We start from the raw sequence: 17,672 nt of genomic DNA, 5'->3' as shown, positions 1-17,672 counted from the left end.
ATTCCATGCAATCGAAATACATTTACACATACTTGAAACAATCAGGAAACCTATTCACTTCCAGTTGAAAGACATTTCTGAGGGAGGGTTACCAGACCTAGAACGTTAACTAACTTCCTTTTCACAGTTCTTTTGGTTATTATATTGTGAAAGACATTTCCACCAACTCGAAGGATCAGGAAGCTAACTTATTAAAGCCAGATTTGGCCCCAAGATAAGAGACCCACAATTCAGTAAAATTGCAGGCTCCAATCTTATCTGATAGAAAGAGATAAAGAGAAGAGTAAGAAGGAGAGAAGAAGGAAGAAAGATCTGCCTCAAGATACATACCCCACAGCTACCAGTAGGACAGGACTGCAGAGAGCTACTGCACTGAGAAAGACACCAGCAACTAACCACGACCCACAGACCAAACAACCCATGACTCCGAGAACCACTGACCCTATCCGCACCACAAGGCCTCAGACACATCCTGAGGTGAAAACCTGCTTGCAAGAACCACCAAAAGTAAGAAAGTACTCACCCAATATATCCTCAGCACTTCTTACTGCATCAGCAGACTCAACCCAGACTGAAGGCCTACACCGTCCAAAGCCTTCAGCGAAGCACTGGCTACAGCAGGCCGGGAGCCACCACCTGTACTTCAGAATGTGTTTATCCCCAATGGTGACCCAATGTATCCAACCTAGCTAGCAGGGAGGGGAAGGTAGGTCAGTGACAGTGCAAGGCTCTCCAAGGTCAGGAAGTCTAATTAAAGTATCTGTGTTTAGAACTACTTTTTAGTTTAGAATAATAATTGGCCTGTGTCAATTGTTAATAACTGATAGTGTCGGTTTCACTGTTTTGCATTTGTTTTCTCACTCTTGTCATTTATTCAACTTTGCATTTCTTGTGAGATACGCTCCTTTGTATTTAATAAACACAGAAATTCTTTGCCCCCCAAACACCTGCCTAATGATTTATTTCTCCACCTTCACTAACCTAAGTCCATTGTCGGAGCCAGGGGCCTAGTGTGTGACCCAGGCTTCCTGAGAGTTTCAGCACAGTTACCCATCACACAGACTAGAATTCCCAGACACAAAGCCATGCTGGCTATCCTTGATTAATTTTTCTCTCCAAATGGAGATTAATTCTATCCCTTAAAGTTGCTTCCAAAAGTTTCAGTCCTACAAATTTGGGCTCACTAGCCTGGGGTTTCGTGATTTATCCCTACTATCCTTCTTGAATTCGGTGAGGAAATCCTCCAGTAGCCTCCTACTGGAGGATTTGAAAAACAGAGAGGTTTTGAAAATTAATATCAGAGCCCCTGCAACTTCCTCCCTTGCCTCATCTGGGCCTTGCAAGTGAATAAACCTTCAAGCCCTCTAAAAGTGTTAATGCCTCCTTACTCTCAATGTTAATTTGTTCAAGTATACCACAGTTGCCCTTCCCAGTTTCAGACTTAAATCGCTAGTGCCCTTCTCTATGGTGAATATAAACACAAAGTACTCATTTAAAGCGCCAGCTGAATAGTCCAAGTGCCACTTTAGTTCCTCATGGGGGTCCGTTCTTTCACTGATTTATTTTCTTGTCCCTCATGCACTTGTGAAACATTTTTGAATTTGTCTTTCTCCATGTTTCATCTTTGCTTTCCTAATTCTTTTTTAAGCACCCTGCCTATAATTTCTACACTTCTCAGGGCATTCGCTGTTTTGGGTTTTCGGTATCTAACATAAACTTACATTCCTTTCCATATCCAATCCTGCGTATCCCTTGGCATCCAGGATTCTCCGGACTTGTTGGTCCCACTCTTCATGTTTATAGGAACATGTTGACCCTGCACTCTCATTGTTACACTCCTCTAAATGCAGGTAGTTGGTCCCACGTAGATTTTGGCCAGATCCTGTCTTATTAAAATCTGCCTTCCACCAGTTCAAAACCTTTATCTCTGGTCCATCTTTGTCCTTATTTGTCATTAGCACAGTGGCACAGTGATTAGCACTGCTGCCTCAAAGCACCAGGGACTCGGGTTCAATTCCACCCTCAGGTGACTGTCTGTGGGGTGTTTTCACACTCTCCCTGCATCTGTGTGGGTTTCCTCCCACAGTCCAAATGTATGCAGGCTAGGTGGTTTGGCAATGTTAAATTGCCTGTAGTGCTCAGACGCGTAGATTAGTGGGGGTGGGTTTGGGTAGGTGCTCTGAGGGTTGGTGTGGACTTGTTGCACTGAAGGGCCTGTTTCCACACTCTAGGAATTCTATTCTATGACCACCTCAAGTCATAATGAATTATGGTCACTATTAATGAAATGGTTCCCTATTGCCACATCTACCACTTGCTTGGCTGTGTTCCCTAAAGTTGGATCCAGCAACATGCCCTTTTTTTGTTGGAGTTTCTATGTGCTAGTTTAAAAAGCCGCCTTGGTCATGTGGAATGAATTTTGTCCCCTTTCAATCTTTCACACTTTGTCTATCCCAATTAATATTTGGGGAGTTGAAATCGTTTACCATTATTACCCTGCTATTTTTACCTTTTACTGTGATTTGACAGTATGTCTTATCTTTCTATCTCTCTGTGACTGGTTGTCAAGTCAAATAACTAATGGCCCATTTTTGGTGATTGCTGTCAGTGGGCATCTATTGCCCACATTGAGGAGCTAGTTTCCAAGGGGGAGTATTGGTTTCCAGAGTTTCCACATCCAAATGGGAGGGCCTCCCAGCTGAAAAATCTGCTCACTGCCTTTAATCTTTGGGCAAGCCTGTCTGACAATCAAATGTCCTACCTCGCCTTTGTGTTCTTGTTGTTCTGTGCCAGGAAGGTTGCCACCATCGTGCTATTGTCTGCCTGCAGAGGTTTGTGACCCACTATTCATCACAACATCAGACCTTACCAGATGCCAGGAAACTCCTGGTCCGTGTTTCCATTTAGCCCTGGACCTGTCTCCATTCGCTCCGTTGGCGCATCTTTCCACTTCCTGCATTCAGACATGCTGGATAGCCTGGGCAAAGCACACAGAGAAAAAAAAACCTTGGGTCACTCAGAATTCTGTCCTTGTCATGGTGCTGAAACAACCCTAACCTAAGAAATGAACAACATTGACTCTTACTATAACTTTGCATTACTGTCCCTTCTCATTCTATTCAACCTATGTGCAACAGTTGATCATGTTATTTTCCTCCAATACTCATCTCCGTTGCCCATGCCTGGTTCTATTCCATCTGGTTAAAGCCATGCAATCTCCCACAACAAAGTTGATTGTTAAACTCGCCGATTCGGAACTGTTCCAAAGATCTATTCATAGCTTTCTCCTCTTTCCTGTCTGTATGCCATCACTTGGCCAGATCATCCAAAGGCATGACATTAAAAGTCATTGGCTGTCTGTAATCAGCTTGCTTTCTTTATACGTAGCCCACAGATGGACGACTTTTCTTTCAATTACAAATCAGAAAGACCATGTTAATTGTGGATGGTGGCTCTTGGCTGTTATTCCTGCATTTCTTTATTCTGATATATGCACAGTAATTGATTTGCACTGGGGGAGGGTTATAAGATAAACAGTAGTCACATGATTCATTCATAAAGAATGCACCCCTTTTATTCAAACCACTTTCTCTCTCATGGTGTTCTCTGTTATGTGAATTGAATAACGTGTGTTGAGTGAGGAGCTGGTGAAGACTGAAGGAGTAATCCTTTCTTTCTACACTTGTTTCTTTCAACCTCCAGCAATTGCTTTTTCATTTTTGTGCAGAAGTAACAGATAAATCAATAACTGGGATCGTACGATCTGTAATTTTTATCAGTTTTTTAAAGTTTACCAGCAGTGTGAAAAGTTATTGGGATGTGTAGCTTGTGCTAATGATAAGTCAATTAGTAATTACTGTTTAATAAACACACATTAGAGGTTTCATAGCAGGTGAATTATTGCAATTGCAGGATGTGAGAGCTTCTGGATGCTCTTGTTATCCAGAGCAAACTCATCTGCAGCAAGGGCTGGTGGTTGCAAGAAAGTCAGCCTAGAGTTATTGAGTTTGAGGCTGGGTTATGGACTTCAGAAAAAATCATTCACAGGATGAAGGCATCGCTGGCTAGGCCAGCATTTGTTGCCCATCCCAGAAGGCCATAAAGAGTCAACCACATTGTTGTAGATCTGGGGTCACATGCTGTCCAGACCAGGTAAGGATAGCAATTTCCTTCCCTAAACAACATAAGTGAACCAGATGGATTTTTCCACAATCAACAATAAATTCATGAGTGTGATTAGACTCTTAACACCAGAATTTTTTCTAATGGAATTCAAGTTCCACTTTCTGCCATGGACTATCTACCAGAACATTACCTTGGACTCTAGATTAACAGTCCAGAGATAATATCACAAGGTCACAGCCTTCCCTGTACGCTGTCCCCTGTACAGAATCCCACGACTCTGCTGCATACCAAGGAGGGGTGGAGGTGGTAGTGGCGGTGTTTTGGAGGGGGTGGGACTCATCACCATTTAGACACTTTATTCCAGGAGGTGGTCGCATCCCTGTGGTTAGGGCTTCAGATTTGTTTACTGATCAAAAAGAATAATTAAAGAAGAATTGAGGAGTTAGATGTCAAATCAAAAAAAGCAGACCTCAAAAATAATAATCTCCGAATTATTGTATGACTCACATGCAATTTGACAAGGAATAAGCCAAATTAGAGCAGTGAATGTGTGGCTGAAAGACTGGTTTGGGAGAGGTTCCAGCACACGGGGTCTCCTGGGGAAATTGAGATCTGAGCTGTTGGGATAATCTACGCTCAAACAATGCTGATGCTGGTGTTCTTGCAAGATGCATAACTGGGGAAGTCGGGGTGGCTTTAGATTGAACAAAGGCTCTGAGGGATCAATAGGTATATGTGACAAACCAAAGGACAGAGTTGAGGCAGGAGAGCAAAATAGCCCTGAGGAAAATGGAAATCACAGAATGGCAGAAAGGGAAAGAGGGGATCAAATTTAAGAATAGGTCAGCGGTCACAACAAGTAGCTACAGCAAAAAAGAAACTAAAAGCTCTGTATTGAATGAAATAGCACTCATGATAAAAAAGGTAAATGGTCAAGAGCACAAATTGTGTAAATGTAATCTGACGGCCATTACAGAGATGAGGCTGCAGGATAATAAGGGCTGGGTCCTGAATTTTGAGATATGTGATGTTCAAGAAGAATAGGAAATTAGTTAGAGATGGAAGAATAACTGGAGAAGACCTTGATTCACGAGATCAAGACACCAGTTAGCTGAGTGTCTGTTATGGGAAAGTTATTCGATTTGGTCATCAAGGAGGTTATAAACTGACATTTGGAAAAACTTAATGTAATCAGTAAGAATCAGCACAGTTTTATGGATTTTTTTGAAGGAGTAAGATGCACTGTGGGTGAAAGGAATCCCATAAACATACTGTACTTGGACTTCCAGAAAGCATTGACAAGATACTAATCCAAGGCTATTACACAGAGTCTTGAGCTCATGATATAAGGAAAATGAGCTTGCATGGATGGCAATTGACTGGTTGACAAGAAAAGGAGGGCAGGCATAAATGAAGGGTCTAGGTCTGAAACGTCAGCCTTCCTGCTCCTCTGATGCTGCTTGTCCTGCTATGTTCATCCAGATCTACACCTTGTTAGCTCAGGTACATAAGTGGTTCTTCTTTCAGATTAACACAATGTAGCAATTTGGTTCCTGCAGGGCTCTGTACTGGCATCTCAAATATTTAAAATTTGTTTCAATGAAATAAATGAGGAAACGAAAGGTATGATGGTTCAATTTGTTGATGACACAAAGATCAGAAGGAATGTATGTTGTCAAGTTGACATAACACAGATGCATACTGACAGAGATAGACAAAATGAACAGCTAAAAAAAACAGATGATGGTGTGGTTCGATTCCAGATTGTAAGATTCTGAACAGACTGGACAAGATAGACTTAGAAAGGATGCGTCTTCTTGTGGGTGTGTATTTAACTAGCGAAAAATGTTATCATATTAGGGGGTGTCCATTTATGACAGAGCTGAGAGATATTATATTCTTTCAGATGATTGTGTGGCTTTAGAAGTCTGTCTGAGGAGGTGCTGGAGGTGAATCATTGCACATTGTTAAGACCGGCTCTTCGATTTGATTTGATTTGATTGATTTATTATCATGTGTACATAAGCACAATGAAAAGTTTTATTTGCCAGCAGTACAAACAGATCATAGTAAACAAGGCCATACAAATCGTAGGGTGAAAAAAAAGCTAAGACAGAAGTATACAGGTTACATTGCACGGGGTATGCACCAGGCAAGAACAACATTAGCAAGATCAGCATGATTTGAAGTTAGATAGTCCATTCATCAGTCTAATAACAGCTGGGAAGAAGCTGGTCCTGAACCTGTTGGTGCATGCATTCAAGCTACTATATCTTCTCCCTGACAGAAGAGGCTGTTGGAGAGCAATACTGGGAGCAAAGAGTCTTTGGTGATGTTGGCTGCCTTTCTGCTGCCACAAGCCATGTAAATGGAGGCCATAGATGGAATGCTGGCTTCCGTTATGGGCTGGGCTGTGCACACCATCTTCTGTAGTCTCTTACAGTCCTGGGCAGAGCAGTTGCCATACCAGGCCATTATGCACCTGGACAGTATGCCTTCAATGGTGCATCTGGACATGCCAAATTTCCCGAGCCACCTGAGGTAGAAGAGGCATTGTTGTGGCTTCTTGACCATTGCATCTACATGGCAAGCCAAGGACAAGTTATTGGTTATCTTCACTCCTAGGAACGTGACACTCAAACAGCATCAGCGATGGATGAGAATGCAAAATTCAGAACATAAATAATTCTGCAATGGTGGAGCAGAATTAAAAGGCTGAATTGCATTCATATTTCAAATTAGGACCAGGGCAATAGCAAAAATAAGGAAAAATTCTCCCACCATTAAGATTTTTGTTCATATAATACAGAAATGATTTCAGCAAAATGTTTGTTTCTCAAACTAAAATAATCAGGAAATGTTACATGAAGTTTAATATAGAAAAAGGATGAGGCTAATTTCATTTATATGCAGTACATTTATTGAAAGAAATCAAGCAACGAGTTGCTTTTGGAGTCTGCTGTATACATATGCTGGGATATATTTCAGGAATTTATATTTATGGTTTCATTTAAACAGCTCTATCTCGTTTATAAAACCACATATGAAACCTATATGCAACCTATATGCAATTAAACAATCTACTTCCAAACATGTTCCCAATTCATGATGTTTAGTCAAGATCTGACTGGCAGGTTTTCCCAGTAAAAAAATGGTAAAACAAAGTCACTATTCATGTGTTTAAAGTGCTGCATATTATGGATAATCTTAATGTGAAATGGTTATAATACAAACAATGATTACAAGTCAAAGAACATAAGCATGAAGTTGAAAAACTACATGAAAATTAAAGCTTTGAACATGTGCCTTTTTTCTTAACTGAGGAGTAGTAAATATGTGAACTGCCTTCTGTTCAAAGACCGTTACTATTGACGATAATAATATGACAATTCATTGGATCAACATCCACACCGGCTTTTGAAATTGAAAACCCTTAGCGATAGATTGATTTCAAGAACACTTATCCAGCAGGGATCATAACATTATAAAGTGTTAATTTTATGTATGAACATAAATGTTCAGTCTTTTTTTTCATCTGAATTGCCTTTGGAGTGTAGTTACAGGTTTGTCAGAGGTTTGCCCTCTTAAAAGTTCAGATCAAATTATCTCGACCCAGTCAAAAAATTAAATCAATGTTTGCAAGTCCATGAAAGAACAAGTTACACAGGTCTGAAAGAAAGAACCAAACAAAAACTGCAGATGCTGTCAATCAGAAACAAAAACAGGTATTGCCAAGAAAACGCGGCAGATCTGGCAGCATCTGTGGAAAGAAATCAGAGTGAATGTTTTGGGTCCAGTGACCCTTCCTCTCTTGACCTGAAAAGTTACATCTGATTCCTCTCCACAGATGTTGCCAGACCCGCTGAGCTTTTCCAGCTATTTCAGTTTCTGAAAGAGTTGCTTTTCTTTCCTTAGGGAATTTTTCCACTGATTTGCTGATGCTTTCTTGTACACTATGGCCCTGAAATTATGAGATAGTAGAACTACTGATGCTGGAGAATCTGTGATAACAATGTGTAGAGCTGGATGAACACAGGCCGGGCAGCATCAGAGGAGCAGGAAGGCTGACATTTTGGGTCTGGACCCTTCTTAAGAAAATGATGAAATCATGAAATTTCTGAAATTATGTTGTGAATATTGACACGTAATCATGTAGCCTGGCCATCAATAATTCCCATCCTTGTTAAAAAGAATAGGTTAATGTCACGACTACAATAATGGAGGGAGGAATTTCTGGTGGATGCTTTAAACATCCATGTAGTAGTTGTAACCAATATAGTATCAGGACCTCAGAGCGAAAGACAGTTACAGATAACAATCCATATAACACTGATTTATGTTCCCCAGTTGGGTCAATGATTTATCCACCATGTTGAAAAACCATAAAGGCCAGAAAGGTCCCTAGTTTGATCCTCAGTCTCTACAGAGTATGCTGTTAACAGCCAGGTTACTAAACACTTTAGAACCATTGATCAGGGAGTGAACGCTAACTAGCGTCCTGGGTCTTGATCCTCTTTCAGCAACCCCTACTGGTTATGCATATCTGAGGACAGAAGACCATTAGATTGTGATGTTTCTGTTCATCCAAAGAGCTGATTACACATTACTCTGCAGCAACAATACTAAGTTGGATGAGGTACTGGGGGCAACCAATACTCATAGAGCAACAGTTAGACAAGGACAGAGATTTTACACACCATGCCACCCAGGAGACGGTTGCAAGGAGGGGGTGTGTAAATGGAAGGTCTGGAGGACGAGCCATGATTGCCACCGATCTACTTTTGCTACAGTTTTACCAGCAACTAAGACAGATTCTAGTCTGTCTTTGGGCCTTTTGAGGTCTCTCCATGGCCGGGTAATAAAATGCCCCTCACAGCCTGGCAGTGGGATAGACGGCAGATACCCTGTATGCTCAGGCACCCTGTGCCTCACAAACCAAGTGCCTAGCAGACATACTGCACACACATCTTACCACCTCTGGCCCCTTTTTGTTGGCCACTGCCTAGACTGGCCTTGTGAACAAGACGGAAGTAAAGAGAGAGAATAACAACATGAGGTACATCTCTGTACACAGACTGCATTTCACTCGGCATCACAGAGACTGATGTTAATCTAAGGCCACGATATTGGCTTCCTCAGCAGTGCCGTGATTGTGTGACCAAAGCCTGATCTGAATAAATTGGGGCACACAGCGCTCTTCCTCAGGCTGAACAGACCACTACTACAGAGATATTATGTGTACGCCACAAGGTTTTGCAGTAGGGAGGTTTATACTTTCCACTCAACCTGCTCAGAGATGTTATTACATATGTCTGGCACAAGGGAGGCTTGAAACCAAGTCTCCAGGCCCAGAAATATGGACACTACTACTGCACCACAAGTGCCTTTTGCTGTAATTTCCAGCTGATTTTGATGGACGCTCAGATTGTCTATTGAACCTATTTAATCACTCTCTCGTGAACAAATATTCAGATCCATAGGTTAAGGCCTTTTTTAAAGGTCTAGCCATCCCATTTACAGGTGAAGTGTATTTGATTACACTTGCTCTTGAGAAAAGTTTGTGCTTTTAGAGGTTGTGTGGCCACTTACTAAATTTGGAAGGATATATAATGCATCCTGGCCATGGGGATTGTGATGCTGAGGGATCAAAACACCAAAGTATTTATAGCTATATTCTTAATTTTAATTCCAGAATTGAGTGGATATGCCATTGCTAGCAGGGAACCTGGTGACCGCTGGCAGTGAAGGACAAAGAAGAAGAGGAAGGAGAAAATTTCTGGAATTCCTTTTCTGTCTATGAATTGAAACATTGGTCTTCTTAATATATCACACTGTCATCACCACTGGTTGATGTGGTCCACATTTTCCTCTATCATGGGCCACACTTGTGCAATTAACACCATTGCTAAAAATCTTTTCATAAAATCTTCATACAACAACACAACTAATGACAGACGCAGAAACAAGCTGTCCGTGATAACAAGGTGTAGAGCTAGATGAAAACAACAGGTCAAGCAGCATCAAAGGCCAGGAAAGCTAACATTTCAGGCCTAGACCCTTCTTTGGAACCGAGCTGTCCACACTGGGTCATGACTTCAGTGCCTGCCTTGGGGGTGCTTTTAGCTATCCACTGCTCTATGCATGCTGACTTTCACTGGACGAGATTTGTCAATGGGTTTTCAGGACATTTTTGAACAGCTCAGTGCTAGAAGGTGCTGCAGCTTTGGACAGTGACACCTTGGTACAGGCAGAAGCAGTCAGGGCTCAGGGATATCTAGACCACTGATGGAGTGGCAGTGGTAGGTGCATTAATTCTTACATCCAGAGACAGTGCAGCCACCTCAGAAATTCCTGAAAGACAAATTACTGGACTGACGTGATGGGACTAAAACAGTGACATTCTGAACAAACACAACAGCAAGTGTGGACATCTGGACTTCTCTCCAAGCTTCCAGGGTAACTTTGAACTATTGAGCATTGAAATGGGTCTTCTGCTTGAACTACAATGGAAACTGAGTCAGTGGCCACTGAACTTTGCACCCTGACAGGGTCCGCGAGCGCTTTCTGGTAATTAGCGCCAAGCATTACATGGTATACTGGTGATTTTATAACTGAATCCCTCTGCACTCTTTCATGTAACAGGAGGCTATCTTTGATGCACCACGCATGTCAGTGTGCCCGTTCAGCAACATTTCGTGTATGGTGCCTCATCAGGATCCTCATTTGAGTCCTTGTTGTAACATGTGGCCTTACCCTCACCTTCTTAGGAGCTGGCACACATTATTCTTGCTTGCCTGCATTGTTCCAAACCACATTCATTGGGCAACTCACCAATTTTTTTTTTGTTCACTCAAATGTGGACATTGCTGGTTGGCCAACTTTTATTGCCTAGTTGGTCCTTGCGAAGGTGGAGAGGAGTTGCCTTCTTGAGCCATTGCAGTCCATCCATGTCATTGCTAGTATTAAAGAGCACACCAATGCCTCTACTTCCTCAGCGGGCTAAGGAAATTCAACACGTCCACAATGATTCTTACCAATTTCTATAGATATAGCATTGAAAGCATGGTATGGCAATTAATCTGCCCAAGACCACAATAAACTACAGAGAAAAACCAAAAGAACTGCAGATGCTGTAAATCAGGAACAAAAGCAGAAGTTTCTGGAAGCTCGGCAGGTCTGGCAGCATCTGTGAAGAAAAAAATCAAGAGTTAATGTTTCTGGTTCAGCGACCCCTCCTCATACCCTTTCCCAAAAAGTTAATTCTGATTTTTTTCTTCATGGATGCTTCCAGATCTGCTGAGCTTCCAGCAACTTCTGTTTTGTTCATGAATTACAAAGAGCTATGAATGCAGCCCAGTCCGTCATAAAAAGCAGCCTTCCTTCTATTGACGCTGTCTACACTTCCCACTGCTTCGAGAAAGTAGCCATCATCATCAAAGACCAGTCCCAACCCAGTTTTATACTCTCCTACCCTCGTCCATCAAGCAAAACGTGCAGAAGTTTGAAAACACATACCAACCGGTTCCAGAAAAGCTTCTTCCCTGCTGTTATCAGATTAACGAACCATCCTCTTGCCAATGTGAATTGATCTTTCTCTGTTGCTGTAATACTAAATTCTGCATTCTGTCCTATTACCCTGATGTACTGATGTAAGTTTGATTGTCTGGTCAGCACACAAAACAATAATCTTCACTATATCTCAGTACATGTGACAATACTAAATCAAACCAATTCAAATCCACCTGCTGTAGCTAGACCCATTATGCCCATACAGAAGGAATTACAAGCTTTTTTGACCCAGCAACACTGAAGGAATGCCAATATATTTCTAAGTCAGATTAGATAGTGGGTTGGATGAGAACTTGAAGGTGAAGATGTGCCCATGTATCTGTTCCTTGTCCTTGCAGGTAGAAGTGGTTTTGTCTTGGAAAGTGCTGTCTGGCAATCTTTATTGATTTTTTTCAGTGCATGTTGTAGATAGTACACATTGCTGCTACTGAACATCAGTGGTGGAGGGAGTGGAAGGTTGTGGATGTGGTGGCAATCAAGTGGGCTGCTTTGTTCTGGATGATGTCAAGCTTCTCGTGAGTTGTTGGAACTGCACTCATCGAGACAAGTAGGGAGTGTTCCATCACACTCCTGACTTAAGCCTTTTAAATGGTGCACAAGCTTTGCAGAGTCAGGAGGTGAGTTACTTGCTGCAGTATTCCTGGCCTCTGACCTGCTCTTGTACTCATTGTGTTTGTGGCAAATCAAGTTGAATTTCTGGCCAATAGTAACCCCCAGGATGTTGATAGTGGGGAATTCAGCAATGGAAACACCATTGAATGTCAAGGAGCAATGCTTAGATTGTCTCTTCTGATATTGATATTTTCTGGTATTTGTGTGGTATGAATGTTATTTCTCTTGTCATACTAAGCTTGGATATTTTCCAGATCTTTTTGAGTTTGAACATGGACTTCTCAGTATCTGAGGAGTCATGAATGAAGCTGAACATTGTGTGATCCGTCGCAAACATCCGCACTTCTGAACTTATGATGGACGTTAGGGCATCGAAGAAGATGGTTGGGCCTCGGATGCAGATATCAACTCTTTGGTACCCTCCCAGGTACTGAGGTCATGTATAGTTCCAGTAACTAAACTGCAAATGTTAAACGAAGTGGCAGTGTCTTTTCATTAAGGCTCAATTGCTATTGTCCTTTCTACCCAAGGCTATTTTCACCATCCAGGCAATAGTTCCCACATATTTAAAAGCTAACAAAATGACACAGCGAATGTTGGATGAGAGATAGAGCATGAGATGGAAAGGAATAGTTCCATGTCAATGATGTGGAGGTGACTTAATGGAGCTGTATTCAGGCACTGAAAAGTGGGACTGAAGCTGGCCTCATATGGGGTTTGGAGGATGGGGAAGTTATGGCATGTGGACAATCTACCAAATACAACCTTGCAGGTATACCCCCAGCATGTATCCTGGAGCCTGGTCTTGGGATTGAGGAGTTGATTTGGGAAATCAATCCCCTTCCTTTGACAATGACCCCTCTCTCCCACCTCATCGGACCTCCCAGTCTGACCCTGGAGATTTCACCCTGTTCACCTGCCCTCTGAGATTTTCCTACCATGGTTGACACAGCTCCTGATGGTTATACAATTACATGAGAATTGCTGGCCTCCAATCAGCCAGCAACTTTTAGAAATGGGCATCTATCCTGTACCAAGAGGTCCAGTGGAAAATTGTCCCCAGTGTTACCAGGAACACGATGGCATCTAATGGGCTGCTTGATTGGGATTTACTCCTGGAAATGTTCACCGTGGGGTTACTATTGGCCTCCCAGCTGATGAACTGGCCCATGGTCATGACCAATATATTCTGCCTCCTCCCATTGGCATTTCAGACTAAGGCCTGTCACACAGCATTTAGAAATGTGGCATCCCTCTCTCATATGTCCTTCCATTTGAAAAGATTTCTTTTAGTTGAGACAGCACCAACCTCCTTCTGAAACTCCCCTTTTAGAGGGCAGACACTCTCTGAAAGATGCAGACTAACTCAAATCTGTGCCAGTCTTGAACACGACTCACTCTCTGTTTTTGCACTTTCAGCCAACTAGCAGAATCGGTGGCATTTAGTAGAGTGCTCCAATCGCAGGGAGAGGGAGGCAGGGTGATGGTTTTGTCCTTCCTGCTTTATCACAGCCAGCCAGGACACAGAGCAAATCAGAAACCTTGCCCTAGAAAATAAGAGAAAGCTAATGTTTTGCTGTAAGGGCCATGTGATGGGTTGATCTGGAAATAAAGTGGTATGGTTTTGGTGCAAGGAAACCTGTCCCTGAGCAATCAGTAAGTAGCAGATGTTGTTTGGAGTATGTTTGAAGGAGTGATAGATGGGATCAGAGCCCATTAGTTTACAATGCATTAGTTGTAGTATTTCCCTGGTTGATTTCTTTGCACATGTGTAGTCTGGAAGCCTCCTTGCTTTCAATAATTACCCATTTCTTTTCCCTGCCACAATATTCTTTCTAAGTACGGGAATTATTTCTGCTCTTTTGGTTTCAATTATTGGGCAACGTTTTCTTGATTGTTCATCTTCCACTATACCAGGTATATACTGTCACAATTTGGGATTTTATAATTCTATCAAGACTGTGGGAATGCGGGAGCAGCTGTAGCACTGAGGTAATATTACTGGGTTAGTAATCCAGAGATCTGAGCTCACTTTTTGGAAACATGGATTTGAATCTCACCTTAGCAGATAATGAAAGTTGAAGGCAATACAATTCTGGAATTAAAAAACAAGAGTAACCACTACCAAATAATGTAAAATCCATATGGCTCACTAATGTCCTTCAGGGAAGGAAATCTTTACCATGCCTGGCCTGCATTTCACTCCAGACCCACTGCAATGTGATTGGCTCTTAATAGCCCTTTGAGTATTTTAGGAATGGGCAAGAAAATGATGGTTTAGCCAGCAATGGCCACATTCTATGGATGAATTTTCACAAAAGTCCATTTCCAAGTGATTGAGCTGATCTTCCTTGAACGAGTTTCAGCTGTGCACATTGGTTGATTTCTCGAATCTGACAAGTTGAACTCAATCAGTGCACGGGTATTGGGTGAATTCTGGACTCCACAAACAAATAGCCTTTACAATAAATTCTCAGAAAATTAGATACATTTTGCATAGAAAATACAGGTGAAATTACAATTTAACCACGTCGAGCTCAAATACAGTTTTCACATTTGGGTTTTCAATCATTCTATCATTCTGGTTTCTTTCCTCTATTCTATAAAATGTGAGATAAATTTGGTAGATACAGTGAGCTGTGAAAGAGAGTATGATCATCATAATCACTCAAGCTGCTTTCATTGATAAGTTGATGAAAAAACAAAATGACAATCCAGTACATGGTGTTATAGACTGATAGGACGCGGCTCTGTTCCTGATTCAAATACTGAGAATGTGGCCTCAGATGTGACCTCTGTGGTAGGCAGCAAGTAAAGACCAGTTACGTGCCTCAGGAAGAGAAGTTGAAAATGATTCATCAAATTCTGCACTACCCTGAGAGGAAAACTTTGAGGCTGATTTTGCTGATATAATTTGTGTGCTGAAGTGCCTTTGAGTTAGCCAAGGTGAGATCTCGAACTGCAACAACTGTTTACATGACACCACCTCAGCAAAGGAATAGCTGCCGAGTGGATCATTGTGGCTCATATTGAGAGTTCAGTGGCCACTGAATGAGGTGAGATAATTGTATCAGTGATAATGGGAACTGCAGCCTCTTCCAGGGATGCCTAACATGAAGAAGTTACCCTCCTTCCTCTGGACCAACCTCAGGGAATCTCTCTCCCACTGCAACTCTCTTGTAATTTCTCCACCTATGTTTTTTTCTCTCCATCTTCAGTCCGCCTCCCCCCACTCTCCCTATTTATTCCAGAACCCTCAACCCATCCCCCTCTCTGATGAAGGGTCCAGGCCTGAAATGTCAGCTTTTGTGCTCCTGAGATGCTGCTGGGACTGCTGTGTTCACCCAGTCTCACATTTTATTATCGAGGTGTGATAATCATTCATTCATGCCAAAATTGCTTGCTGACACCAGACTTTCAAACATTTCCGTTTTATTAATTTAGGACCCACTTAGTTCCCATGTTCACTGCTTCACTATAATATTCTTCATTGAGAGCTAAAATAAAAATAAAGATGAGGGGAATGAAAGAAAATATTGCAGTTGATATCATGGCCAGCAGCGTGGCATAGTAACCTTCTCAGTAACATCATGTGGGATAGTAGGAGGGTGCTTAATTTACAGTAATTAGAATGTACCAATACTACTACAGGGCCATTCCCTGTGCATACCCGCCGCAGTGCTGTCATCCTGTGGGAAAAAGAATATTTGCTCAGAACCCATCCTTGAGAATTCATGCTCCTTCCTGCGTTAAAAGGGCACCATTCTCAGTTTTTGACAATGAAAATGGCTTTAATTTGTGGGCCCAGATAGAGTCGCAGAGATGTACAGCAAATTGTCCATGCTGGCCATTTACATCCTAAATTGATCTAGTCCCATTGCCAGCATTTGGCCCATATCCTTCTTAATCCTTCCTATTCATGTACCCATCCAGATGCCTTTTAAATGTTGTAACTGTACCAGCCTCCACCACTTCCTCTGGCAGCTCATTCCACACATGCACCACCCTCTGTGTGAAAATGTTGCCCCTTTGGTCCCTTTTAAATCTTCCCCTTCTCACATTCAACCTATGCCATCATTGGACTCTCCTCTCTCTGAGTGATACATCTCTGGTGATACATCCAGTCCTGACTCATCCAATGAAGCAGGAACTTCCTCCATTGGAAAACTCTTGCCCCCAGATCTGTTTCCTTCAAGGAGATTGCAATGCGTGAGTAGAAACTTGCTCCTCGCAAGGCCAATTGGGAATCATGGAGTTGGCAGGGGCTAAGAATTATGTTATTACCTCTTTCTTTTAGGTACTATTGAACTCTCGAGGATGCATTGATTCTAAGCAGTGTGGATGAGTAGAGTAGGTCAGGTTTAATAGCTGAAGAACTATTGCAAAATGGGTTGCTGGCTAAAAACATTCAGAATATTAGGACTCCTCAGTTAGCTCATTTCCTTCCTTTCTCGAATATTCCAGATGCACTGGCCATGTGAATGCAATAAATTCATGGATTGAAAGGAAATTTGAGTTCTTGAATGGAAATAATTCACCAAGAATCTTGCAAGAGAAGGATAAAAATTCTGAAAACCTTTGGCAACCACACTGACCAGAAGCAAAAAAGGAAAGAGCACTTTGCTCAGTAAGATAATATTAGCATTGTATAAGTATAGAGCACAAGCGAGCCTGGAAAAGACAGATAAAGAGACGAGGAGGACAAGGCAGACAAGGTAGCTGAATTCAATTACATCTGACCTGCAAACCCTGTTGAGTAATATGGAACAAAAGGGATAACTTTTGGGGAAAGAGAATGTCAGGAGTGTTGGATCAGCTATGATCCCATTGAATGGTGAAGCAGGCGTCAGGGACAGAATGAGTTACTCCTGTTCCTATTGCTTATGGTCCTGTAAAGAGACAGGAAACCTGGACAAAAGATTACTTGAACTATATGAAGTGACCTAGTACTGAGATAACAAGGTGTAGAGCAGGATGAATGCAGCAGGTCAAGCAGCATCATAGGAGCAGGAAAGCTGACATTTCAGGCCTAGGCCCTTCTTCAGAAATTCTGAATTCTTCATTTCTGAAGAAGGGTCTCGGTCCAAAATGCCAACCTGCCTACTCCTCTGATGCTGCTTGGCCTGCTGTGTTCATCCAGCTGTACACCTTGTTATCTCTGATTCTCCAGCATCTGCAGTTCCTACTATCTCTGAGCTAGTACCGACTCTGTTTGCCAACTTCTTCACAGATCAGTGTTAGTTGAGAGAAGGTAAAGCATAGGCACTGGGGAAGGACTGGCAGCATGGTATTTGCACAATAAATAGGGATGACCTGAATTCAAGAATCCAAGGTATAGAAACAGTTTGGGCATAAATGAGAAAGAA

Source organism: Stegostoma tigrinum, chromosome 3, assembly GCF_030684315.1.
Source record: "Stegostoma tigrinum isolate sSteTig4 chromosome 3, sSteTig4.hap1, whole genome shotgun sequence".
NCBI classification, from domain to species: domain Eukaryota; kingdom Metazoa; phylum Chordata; class Chondrichthyes; order Orectolobiformes; family Stegostomatidae; genus Stegostoma; species Stegostoma tigrinum.
The sequence above is the reverse complement of the archived record's forward strand: the minus strand, read 5'-3'. Positions refer to the sequence as shown.